Raw genomic sequence first — 11,238 nt, 5'->3', positions numbered from 1 at the left:
ACTATTCTCTTTATTTTTGCCTCATTCTCTATTATGTCCCAGTTAAGTTTAGACATTTCGTTATACGTTCCTCGGAAGTTAGTCTCATTGTCAGAATAAATGGTTTGTGGTCTGCCACGTCTGGCTATGAAACGTCTTAAAGCCAAAAGAAAAGATTCTGTTGATAACGAAGTCACCAGTTCTAGATGGATTGCCCTGTACACAGCGCATGTGAAGAGTGCCATCCAAACCTTCTTACCGTTTTTCAAAAACAATGGGCCAGCTAAATCTACTCCCAAAATTTCAAAAGCCCTATAACCTCCTACGCGATCTTCAGGAAGAGGAGTCACTTCGCAAGACATCGGTTTCGCTTTATATCGTTGACATATTACACACCCTTTTAACACATTACGCACAGTTTTACGTTGTTTTAGTATCCAGAATCTTTCTCTTAAAATAGATTGAAGCATTTGAGTTCCAGCATGACAATGTTTCTTATGAACTGACTCAATTAACAATGTAGTAAAGATACATTTACTCGGTAACAAAATTGGTGTTAAAAATCCAGAATTGTCTTTGCGTTCCAATATTCTAGTTTTAACTCTTATAAAATTTTCATTATCAATGAATACATCAAGTGGATTAAGAGCTCCAATGTCAGGGAAATTTGAGCTTTGAACCAACCGAATCAAAACTTTTTCGGAATTTATGATTTCAGCAACAGTTAGTTTAGATTCTTTACACAAATTTGACTTCTTCCTACAGTTAGAAATAAAACGTAACACCCAACCGGTTACACGAATCATTTTTTCATAATCAGAAACTCTTTCTGCATACCAAGGAATGGTATCCTCTGAAAAGTTAACATTAATAAGTTTTACCTTCCTCTTTTCCAAGTCAGCTTCGCTCGGCTGACAAACAATATTCGTAGGCCAAAATTCAGGGCTTTCTCTTAGCCAGAGAGGTCCCTTAAACCACTCCGAGTTAATCATTTGTTTAGCAGAGCAACCTCGAGATAACACATCTGCTGGGTTCATATTACCAGGCACATGCCTCCATGATTCAGGTTTTGTCAACTTAGTAATTTCTTTAACACGATTGCTTACAAAGTTTGACCAATTACCAGGATTTCTGATCCACCATAATGCGACTGTGGAATCACACCACAAAGTTACATTTATATCAAAATCATTAAGAGCTTTACAAACAGAATATAACAATCGGGATCCAATGCAACAGGACGTTAATTCCAATCTAGGAATCGTCAAATTCTTAATAGGAGCTACTCTAGATTTTGCTCTTAAGAGAGTAATTTTTACACTGCATGAATCAACACTTCTCGCGAAAATACATCCTGCATAAGCATATTTGCAGGCATCGACAAATACATGCAATTCAACTGTTGCAAAGGTTCCAATGAATCGGGGTATTGCCACATTTTTCAACAAAAGTATATCAGATAACCACACAAAAAATTTACTTACAAAATCATGAGGCAATACCTCGTCCCAAGAAAATTTCAACTCCCATGTTTCTTGTAACAAAAGTTTTGGAAGCAAAGTTATTGGTGCAAGTATTCCAATTGGATCAAAAATTGATTGTACAATAGACAGATTCAGTCTCTTAGTTACCTTAGTATCACAAGTTATCATATTTACATTTATATTACACCTTAAAGTATCATTGTCTAAATTCCACAATATTCCTAAAAGAGGTGTGTCCCCAGAGTGTTTTGTAGTATATTTGGAAGCAACATTGCTCTCCCATCCCCTTAAATTAAATCTGCCTCTTGACATAAGACTTTTGGCCTTTTGAATTAAATCCTCTTGTCCCTCAATATTGTAAACACCCGTAATACAATTATCTACATAGAACGAATTTTTTAATTTGTCAGCCACATCTAAAAAGTCAGGTGGACAATTATTCAAGAGATATTTAATAGACGCACCTAGTAGATAAGGGCTGCAGGAAACCCCAAAAACTACTCTGCAATGCCTATACACTATTTCTCCCTCATCACTTGGATAGAAAAATCGCAAGTAATCTCTATCCTTCGGAGAAATTCCTAACTGCAAGAATGCTTTCTCTATGTCTGCACTCAGACCAATAGGAAAAAATCTCATTCTGTCTAAAATATCAGGGACTAATTCTATTAAATTAGGTCCTTTCAATAAACACTGATTCAAAGATGGTTTTCCCTTTTCACAAGATAAAGCATCAAAAACGGGTCTTACCTTAGTGCTTTCACTATTCATCTTAATAACCGGTCTGTGTGGTAAAAAGTGGCATTTATTGTTTAATTCCTTTTCCGGAACCTTTTCTATAATATTTAAATTTTCCCACTCTCTAAACACTTCTTGATATTCCTTCAAAGAATTATTTTCTTTTGCCCTCTTTATCATTTTTTGATGACGTGTCAAAGCAATGATTTTATTATCTGATAAATTGGTAGATTCGCATTTCCAGGGTAATTCTAACTCATATCTACCATCGGGCCGAATAGATAATTTATTCTGAAAATCAATCTCGTAGTCGCAATGATGATTTTTCGTTTTACTATTTTCCGTCGGGTCGGAAATACCCAAAACTTCAAGCTCCCATAAAGATTTCAAAGAAGCATTATTTACATGCAAGGAAAGACTTATTAGGGCATTATCCCTGACAGTATCCTTTTCTTTACCCATAACCGTCCAACCCAGTTTTGTTTTGACTGCAGTTAAACCAGAGGGTAATTCTAGGTATTCGTCAGTTAACAGTTTACCAATGACATCTGCACCTATCAATAAATCAATTTCACTTTCCTCGCAAAATGTGTCACTGACCTCAATTTTCCTGCTTTTCAATTCCTCTATAATCTGAGCATTCTTGATTGTTGGAACAAATCCACATATCTTTTTTTCAGAAAAAGCTTCAAAACAACACCTAAAAGTGTTATCTAAACTGCTTATGTCAATAGCAAAAACAGAATGGGTTACAGGCGCAGTTTCCCTCCCCCCAAACAAACCATGAATTACTTTCTCCTGTCGAATAGGATCAGCCTTCATTCGCTTCATAATTTTCTCCCCAACGTATGATCGTTGGGATCCCGAATCCAAGAGAATTCTAATTTTTCTCTCTCGATCTTTAACTTTAATTAGAACACATAAAGTTTGCAAATAAACTTTCTCGCTCTTACTATTATTAGAAAGGGAAACATCCAACTTAGAGTCATTTTGTTATACAGAACTAACATTCTGAGGACACATAAATTTTATATGATCACAACTGCAAATGGGGCATTTAATATTGGCTTTACATTGGTTTTTTAAATGGCCAATTCTTAAACATGAAAAACAAACACTTTTCTTTTGTACAAGTTGCCTCTTTTCATTTAAGCTCATATTTTCAGCTTTAAAACACTTAGCACTCATATGAGGCTTACCACAAAATATACAAACATTTTGCTTACCTTTACTGGTTTCATTTGTACTTACCAGCGCGGCAGCTGTTGCTAAATCTGAATTACCTGAAATAACATTTTTATTAAGACGCTTAATAGAATGAGTAAATCCTGATTGTGCTAATCTAATCATTTCTTCCGATTCTACTTCATGCCTTAAAAAACACATTAGTTTTTCAAGCGTTCTTTCAGAACTCTTTTCCTGTCCTTGTTCAGAAGTTCGACTCCGCTCCCAGGCACGTAAAATATTCTCAGGTAGGCACGACTCCACTAAAGTTCCTAAGAAATCAGCAAACTTTTCCTTGGTGCGTCCTAAGCTTTCCAGCGCTCGTAATTTACTTTCTATACTATCATAAAGTACTCCTAAGTCCGACGCCGTTCTGCCTGTTGTAGCATTCTTTGTAACAAGCCCAAGCAAATCTCTTACATAGATCTGCACCAGAAGGTCTTCTCTACCAAATCTTTCTTTCAGCTGCTCGATAGCTTTAGGATAATTCGCGGCGGTAACAGGAAAACTGTTCAAAAGTTGAGCTGCCTTTGAGCCAGGTACTGCACTTTGCACTAAGTACAAAAATTTATCTTCCGGCACAATATCCGCATCTTCATGAATTTTGGAGAATTGGCTCCAAAAGCCTAAAAATTCTCTTGCATCTCCAGAAAATTTTTTCAGTTCAAGTTTAGGAAGTTTGAACTTCCTGTTTTTATTTTCTTTAGGATCCGAAATCGAAACTGAAGCAATATCTGTAGTAACATTCATCGAATTCAATTGTCCAATTTTATTCTGAAGTTTCACCTTTAAAGCTATAAAGGAATCTCTGTATCCTTCAGCCGTATTAAATTCATTCTCGAAATCAGCTTCCTTGGTTTGTTCTAAAACACTGCTTTGAGTACTGTCCAAGCGTTCAAATTTGTCAATTAGTTGCCCCAACAACACTTGCAATCTCTCAGGATCCGTACAAGTAGGCAATTCTTCTTCCACAATCTTCGTAGTTAACGTAAACGAAGTACGTTCACTTTTACGTTTTGCCTTTAACAACTCCATTTTAACAAAACGCCTAAATCAAAACTACTCGAAATCATACAAACGTCCTGTCAAACGGACGCCAAACTTTTATGTTGAAACTAAATAACGTTTGCATAATCCGAGTTCAGAAAACAAAACATTTATTTTACATATTTTAAAGAAATAACGTTCTGAAACAACATGTTTCATCTACACAATCAATCGACGCTCTCACCAGAGCATTACGCCATCAAACCTGGCACACATCCAAAAGTTCAAATTGAAGAATTACAGAAGCGTTGTTGCCACACAAGAAAAGACATATAGTTACAACTTCACACAATAATAAAACAAAAACACACTTTAGAAAAATAGACAATAATAATAAAAATAGTAATAATAAAATTCTTAACAATATTTTCTCGATTATGCAACAGATAGCGTCCCTACGAGATGGTAACCAAAAAACAAAAACAAAAATGGAACCACGTGATTTAAAGCAATTACTAAGTATTTAATGCCAGAACATAATAAAATGAGCATAATAATAATGATCATAATAAATAAATGAATTTAAAGGTACTTTAGTGACAGATATTTGATTTAGCTTAGAGAAAAGAAGTTCTACTTATCTGAATGTTCCGTCTTGGTGTTGTAAAAGATTGCAAGGAAGATAAGACCTTTAGGTACACGAAAACTTTCGGTTTTGAGAACGAGACAATGTAGAGGATATTCGCGAAAATTTTTATTAAATAAATGAACGTTTTCTGAAAGAAACTTTTGAAAATTTAGGAGCTCTTCTAAGATCCTGCCTCCATCGTACGTGATCACAGCGCCCTCCCTTATGCATCACCAATTTTGAAATAAAAAACAGAGGAAAAGACCAACGACTTCTTATAACAGTATATTATCTCGTTGGAAAAGACAGACTTTTAAGAGTTACAAAATAACTACAACAAAAATAAAAAAATAATAATCAACGAAAATTCAAAAATGAATATTTTTTAATTTAAAAGTGATTTCCCTAAACTTTTTCATTCGTTTATTCTAAAAATTTATCAAATTATAATTTTTTACTGTATAGTAAGACACAAAAATCAAATATTTATTTTCGCTCAGGTTTTCAATGCAATTCCGCGCTACTATACTCCGTGGTCACGAACTATAACTACTCCAGAGTATAAATACAGACCTTTATACTCCGTGTGTTGAAAGAATAGGCAAATATTTATCAACAAACCGCCTTAAGTTCACTGTGTTCAAGGTTAGAATATTCTAATTTAACCTCCTTGAGTGAGTACATGTAGCAAAAGGTTTGATCAGGTTCCTTGTTTGATGCGGATATGGCAAGGAGGTTAGAATACATGGAGATGGCGTCTCTGCTGTCGCAATACGAGGAGCGTGAAGCCGGGGAAGGCAAATAAGCCACGCCTCGTGAGGGCAAGAAAACGCTTCCCTTACTATGTCAAGTGAGGTTAAACGTCAGCTTGTTTGAAGTTTTGAGTGTGTTTTCTGATTTCTTATGTGAAGACGTGAGAGGGTTATAAGGTACTGAATGGTTACATTGAAATAATGTCTACATTTCGGATTTCATTTCCATATAAAAGAATGTTTTTTTAACATGCATAAATAAGTAGAATAATTGAAATGTGCGTTTGAAAAGCCGTCAGAAAAGAGTTTGAGTATTTTCTCGGTGTGACGTGCGCGAAGAAACATCTATAATTCTCAGATTTTTCTTCAATTAATGGTTTGAGTATTATACTCGTAATTAACTGAGTTGTAAAAGCAGAACGGTAAGTAAACAAGGGAAGGGGGAGTGGTCAGCTCATAGTGGAAAAGAAAACGCGTTATTTTAAAGGTGTGATCATATTATATTACAAGTCATATTTTATGTATTTAATTTTATTTTCTGTTCAAGTAAATATTTAATAACAGGATTTAATTTGGGGTGAAATTTGTGGGAGTTTTAAAAATAACAATGCAGAATTTAAATATTATTTTTTATCATTGTTCATGCAATTTAATATTTTTCAAAACGTAAGTAGTATTTCTAACATGGAAAATTGAGAATTATACCTGTATATATTTAGAATAACTAAAATATAATCAATTAATGGTTTGAGTATTTATTTATTTATTTTCACAATACCTTTATTGCTAGCATTCATTAATGACAGCATGTAATTACATAATGCATTTTTCATTTAACTCATTTTAATGGAATCAGTCCCTTTGTACATATATTTTCCCTCTGCACATCCTGATAATCATTAGAATTGATACAATTATCAGCACTTGCAGCCGTTTCCTTGGATATGTTTTAAACATGCACAGCAAATTTTTATCTAACTTTGAGTATAATTAAATAAATGATAGTATATATGTTAAAAGAATATTTACCTGTGAAATGTAATACCGGATCCTGCTATTCTTCTATTTGTACAGCCGAAAGCGACGCAGGAATAAAAATTGCTTCTCGGAACAATATTGCAGCCGTCTACAAGATGATAGAAAATGTAGAAATAAAATGAAATGGCGGGAAAAAGTGAAGGAAAAAGCGCGCGAAGAATTCACGGTCTTTAATTTACGAAACTGGGTGTGGCTAGGTTCTGCCTCATTGGCTGAAGAGCTCGTCAATCTTTCTAAAGCCACGACTAAAGCCACGACTACTAAGGGCATGCTTTCCCCCACTTTTTGGCTTCACTTGGACTGCGGGCAGGGCATCTCCATGTGTTGTAACCTCCTTGGGATATGGCTAGTCTAAACATTAAGGCATCACAAGTGGCAACATCGGTCGCGCCAAACTTCGAATATTGTCGTATATATTTGTTTTCGTATCAAATTTTAGTAATGTAACTGTTAAATCACTCATCTCATTTTGAATTATTTTGTAGTATGTGTAAACGAACATCTCCACAGTGCATACATGTATCAATACGGTATGAAAGTAATCGTATGCAACCGCAACAATTATGATCTTTTTATGGGCGACGGTAGTATATGTTTTTTATAGTAATTGTTTTTTATAATTTTGTTTTATTTGAATATGTTTATTGGTTAATATAAGTTGACTGTTACATTATGATATTATGTTTATTTTTCATACCTGCACAGCTGCTTAACCCAACATCTCAGCAGAATAGGCATATTGACTAATATCCGATGCCCTATTTGTAAAATAGATACTATGAATAAGCAGCATTTGCTCGTCGATTCGGACCTTAAATCTCAAGTTACATCATAGTGGTGATGTTCGGCTAGATTGGATGGACAGCGATCGTATGTCCTGAGCACACGGTTGTTTTGCTTCTAATCACTGAAGGTTTTTAAGATTTGAATTGTAAAATTTTTAAGTCTTAATTTTTTGTTATTTTAAACACTCGAATTTTATTGCTGTAATTTTTAATATTTTTTTATGTAATTTTGAATTTACTGTTTTGTTTTTGGTGAGTGGCCTGATGTAAATGTATTGATTTCCGGATAAAGCCATAAGAAACAACAATATGTTTCATATCTGAAAAATTTTATTTTTCGCGTATTAAATGTCATACCATACCGACCAAGCACTTACTTAAAAGAAGAATGTCCTTGTTTGTATATAATGATGCTTGAAGTATAAATTGTTTGTATTGTCTTAAATTAATAAGGGAAGGTTCTTTGCAAAAGAAAACCCTTAATAAGTTTTTTAATATGAACTATAATAGCATTTTACAGTAATGATAAGATGTAGCTATTTAAGTAATTGTGTATGTATTGAAGCGGCCATTGTATATCTGTTTGGTGGTATTTAATATGTGCATGCTACAAATTTGGCAGAAATTTAATGATTTTTACAATTAATACAGTGATAACTTTGATAATCAAATACGTAATTGCTGAGATTTTTTCAAAACTTTATCCATATAATTTTTTTATGTTTGTGTTATTAAAACTTTTGTGTATGGAAATGGTGAAAATTTTTTACCTGTCAAGTTAATTTCCAGAAGTCTTTTAAACTGACTTAAAATTTAAAATAAAGAAAGGTAAAAGTTTACAAGTGGGTGCTCTTTGTTTTTTTGGCGATTCTTTTTTGACTCCAGAAAGGCACCATTTCGATATGGCCGCTACATAAAACCAAAATAAGTCAAAGAATTGCACAAACTGTGTATCCATGTACACATCGATCTGTTTTCACTTAAAAAAAGCATCCTAGAATTACGCAAACTAGGCATTGCACGCACTGCCTTAAATTTGTCCATATACACATCAATCTATTTTCATTTAAATAAAATCAGGAAGCTAAAACAAAGTTAAAACTATCATGGTAACCAGAAAGGAGGTTTCATCACCAAAATTAAAAAAAAAAAAAAAAAAAAACTGTCGTTAATCAAAGGGGCACCCAATTCTTAAAGAAACTGTAAATTTATCATATTTCATTTCTAGATGTCTGCTTTATGCTTTTGAATTTCATGTTGATCATAAACTTTTTTTTTGTATAATGTAATTATTTTAGTATATTTATTTATTTTATAAGGTACTCAAAAGTTTTGCATGTTGTATGTTTATAAAATAGTGATGAGCTCAGATAGGCATGTACCTGTATTAGAAGCATTATGGTGTAAGACTCTTGTTTATAGGCTTCACAGATGATTCATTTCTGCAGCAGTCACTTTGATTTCGTAGGGGGAGGGCATAATCTGGCATAGGTGCATTTCCGTTTCATTTTGACTCGTTATGATATTATTTAAGGTGGTGTAGATAAATTTTAAGATTGTAACTATGTACCTTCTTAAATTTTTAAAATGCTAAAAAATGAAACTGTTAAAGCAACTTGCACATACAGTCAAAAGTCTTTAATCCGGACTCGGCGATTCCGGATTATCGGTTTTTCCGGATTATACACTCAAGAGCCAAAACATTATGACCAGCCGTACATTTTGCGATGAACGCACCTGGATGACATGGAAGGCACGTGATCGGGTGGAAGTGGTATTTAACTGCTGCTGGAGAGTCTGAAGAATCATTCTTTCGCTTACCTCTGTGTGTGATGGGAAAGGCTGCGGATCTAAGGGACTTTGATAAAGGGCAGATAGTAATGGCTCGAAGGCTTGGAACAAGTATTTCCGAAACTGCACGACTCGTGGGTTTCTCGCGATCTACAGTTGTTAGTACGTATGAAAAGTGTATGAATGACGGTGAAACCAGCAGTAGACGACATGTTGTTGGACATCCACACGCTATCAAAGAAAAAGATCATCGGAGACTGTCTGGCATGGTGAAGCAAAACCGGAGGCAGACAGTGGCTCAACTGACAGCCGAATACAGTGTAGGGCCAATTAGAAAAGTATCGGCGGACACTGTTGGGTATGGGGCTACGCAGCAAACGTCTCACTCGTGTGCCTTTGCTGACCAAGCGTCATCGCCAACTGCGCGTGCGCTGGGCCAAGGAACATCGCGACTGGTCCATGGATCAGTGGGAGAAAGTTGCCTGGTCAGATGAATCACAGTTTATCATTCATCACTCCGATGGCCTGCAGGATACGCCGTCTTCCAGGCGAACAATTGCTCCCTCAATGCACAGTAGGTCATACACAAGCCGGTGGTGGTGGTATTATGCTGTGAGGGATGTTCTTTTGGGCGTCTCTGGAACCTGTGGTTGTGGTAGAGCAGACCATGAATGCTACAGGGTATCTGAACATCATTGTGGACCAGTTGCATCCTTACATGACCTCTGTTTTTCCAGCTGGAAATGGAATATTCCAACAGGACAACGCCCCGTGTCACAAGGCTACAATTGTGTTGGAGTGGTTCCAGGAACATGATGCTCATTTTCCAGTTAATGTCCTGGCCGCCTAACTCACCGGATCTCAATCCGATAGAACACATTCGGGATTTCATGGGACGGCAGCTCAGAGGTCAAAGACTACCAGTTCGCAATATCTTGGATTTGCGTGACCATTGCTACAACATCTGGTACAATCTGTCTCCGGCCATCTATCAAGGACTTCTGGCATCCATGCCAAGGCGGGTTGAAGCTGTGTTGCGTGCCAAAGGTGGCCCAACTCGTTATTCACAGGTGGTCATAATGTTTTGGCTCTTGAGTGTAGATCATCAGTTTAAATCTGGTAAGATGGCATGCAGAAATTATAAAATTAAAAATATGAAACCTTAATTTATGAACCAAAGAGCAATTATCATCTAAAGGGTATCAAAATTTACGAAAGAAAAGCTTAATATTTATTTGTTTACTTTATTAAACATTTCTTTCTATGCGCACGCGTGCGTAAAGCATACATTACGCATAGTCAAAAATGCAACCAGAAAACTATTTGATGTGTATTCGTGATATTTATAATGACGAGGAATTTGATTTAAATCATATCAGAGTACATCAAGATGAAATACTACATTTAGTAAGGAATTATAAGCCGAATAAAATAAAAACATCTGCTTTGAAGATAAGGATAGTGCTGACAGATCAACTTCCATGCATTATGCGTTTGCACATGCGCAGAGAGTTTGTAGCTTTGAGGTTGGGATTATAGATCATTCTGGATTATGAACGTCCGGATTAAAGACTTTTGACTGTATCTGTGATCTTGTAGAAACACTTAATACATTTCTAATTTTAGCAAAGCATTTGGGTAAAGTAAGAAATCGGATGAAATACTTAACAAATAATTAAAACATTGTTAAACCATTGCCGGTTTTTTACCCCTTTTTAGAAAATGGACCAAACGTTGATGTAAATTTCTAACCTTTTCTTGTTAGAATGCCTTGTTTCCAACTCTAAGTGTGTAAAGCGCACAATCGCCCACTTATTTGTTTGGCGGTTTTT

The 11,238-nt window shown here is 35.3% G+C and overlaps 1 protein-coding gene across 2 annotated transcripts in view; it reads left to right on the top strand.

Moving 5' to 3' along the window:
* Positions 1 to 7,140: 7,140 nt before the first annotated feature.
* LOC118205180 (uncharacterized) overlaps positions 7,141 to 11,238 on the top strand; it is a 59,142-nt gene continuing 55,044 nt past the window's right edge. Inside the window, exon 1 of one of the 2 annotated variants that reach the window (XM_085810895.1) lies at positions 7,141 to 7,414. The gene's annotated coding sequence lies outside the window, so the exon portion shown is untranslated. The remainder of the gene's footprint in view (positions 7,415 to 11,238) is intronic. The other variant, XM_085810893.1, reaches the window with a different exon arrangement.

Source organism: Stegodyphus dumicola, chromosome 2, assembly GCF_044657685.1.
Source record: "Stegodyphus dumicola isolate Sdum_Otavi_A_Nest chromosome 2, ASM4465768v1".
Taxonomy (NCBI): Eukaryota; Metazoa; Arthropoda; class Arachnida; order Araneae; family Eresidae; genus Stegodyphus; species Stegodyphus dumicola.
The sequence above is the reverse complement of the archived record's forward strand: the minus strand, read 5'-3'. Positions and strand labels throughout refer to the sequence as shown.